Raw genomic sequence first — 1,751 nt, 5'->3', positions numbered from 1 at the left:
CCGATCCACTATCAATTTCACATTCTCTCTACTTATAAAATTCTGTTGATACCATATTTAGTAAATTACTTTGTTTTACCTCAGATTGTTGCCACTGTTTTCAATTATTTCGGGGTCCCTTATTTCTTTTTTTTCCCGGGGGCGCGGATCCGCGGATCCCTCCGCCCTTCTAGTCACGGAACCGGGCCGAACCAGCCCGTAAACCGTTGACAGTACCTCATCCCCTTTTCTTTGTACCTCATCCTCTGCAAGCTTAGAGATTCGGCTCAGTGTGTGGTTATTTGTTGGTCCCAATGTGTGTCTTCCATAGGCGGCCATTGTGTGCAGAAACTGTCGACGTGGTGGTGTTGTCTCGTTCATTGGGAAGGGAAGGGGTTGGTAGCCCTGGAAACGAGGGGCTTTGGGGAACTGTCTTCTGCTTTGTGTGTGGGAGAGGAGGTGGCAGCGGAGCGCCCTGCTGAGTTACAGCTGCGAGAGGAGAACCTGGAGAAGGGCAAAAACACGCAGAGGGCGATGGCTGAGAAACATCCGTAGCTTCTAGTAGGAGCTGTACAGAATTTATGTCCTGGAATCCAGGAGGACAGTGTAACCCAGATGTGTTGCAGCTGGGAGTTGGGCAGCCCCCATCTTCATTCACAGCCGTGGGCCACTGTGAGCTGCAGAGCTGCCCTGCATCCTTCCTGGCACTGCATTCCGGTCCTGGGAGTGGGGATGGGCATGAGCAATGGCTGGAGAGGCAGGAGCCTTAATTGCATTCTCCCATTTTTATCCTTAATAGTCCTTCTGCTTTTAGCAGATCGTTTTTGGACCAAGACAGAGTTCTAGGCCTTTTGTTCTCCCACCTTCATCCCAAACCATGAAGATGTGTGCCCATGGGGTGGTTGTAGTGAGCTCCAAGTGTCAGCATGGTGAGTGTCTTCATCCCTGGGGTGTGCTGCTGGGAGTGTAAACCACTGAGCACTGTGAGATGGGAAGCCGAGCACGTGGGGCTGAAGTCCCAATATCACTTCATCGGGGAGAGGTGGTCGCTGTGGTTGCTGTGAGATTTGCATCATCTTCTCCAAGTCCCCATCTTTTGCTGCTTGGCCATAACCTGGAGTGAGTCCAAGCCATTTATCTCCAGGGCTACTGGAGGAGCAGCTCCTGGAGTTGTTAAGATCTGATCCATATGGCTGCAATGAGACACACACGACTGCAATGTATGAGTGCTGTGCCAGAGATCTGAAACCTGTTTTCAATAATTGGAGATAATTGTGAGTAACCAAAGCTGTACAGCCAGTTCCAAAAAAGAATTCCTTCTCTGTTATGCTTCCTGCCCGGGTGCAGCCGTTGGATGGCCGTCACAAATGTTCCTTCTCCTCCACATCACTGCTCCCACTGAGGGGCAAGTCAGGAAGTCGGAATCCATCCAACAGTGGACATTGCCAGAAAGAAAGGACCTTCCTGAGCACTGTGCAGCACATTGTCAGCCTTGGAACGGACTGTGCATGCTCTGCCTTCTGGAGGTTTGTAGGATCGAGCTGCTTCTTGTGTCAGGGTGCAGGGCTGTTGCCGTCAGTGCAGTGGACAACCATGGTGATAGGAAACATCTTCGTCCTTCTTCAGTCAGAGCTCCATCTCCCACCGGTTTCTGCTGCAATGCTTTGTGGGTCGGGAGCCACAAACTCAGAGTCACGAAGTTAGGAAAGGACCTCTCAGATCATCCAGTCCAGCTGTCCACCTACCACCAATTCTGCTCACCACCGTGTCCC

Source organism: Meleagris gallopavo, chromosome 30 (genome assembly GCF_000146605.3).
Source record: "Meleagris gallopavo isolate NT-WF06-2002-E0010 breed Aviagen turkey brand Nicholas breeding stock chromosome 30, Turkey_5.1, whole genome shotgun sequence".
In the NCBI taxonomy this organism is placed as follows: Eukaryota; Metazoa; Chordata; class Aves; order Galliformes; family Phasianidae; genus Meleagris; species Meleagris gallopavo.
The sequence above is the reverse complement of the archived record's forward strand: the minus strand, read 5'-3'. Positions refer to the sequence as shown.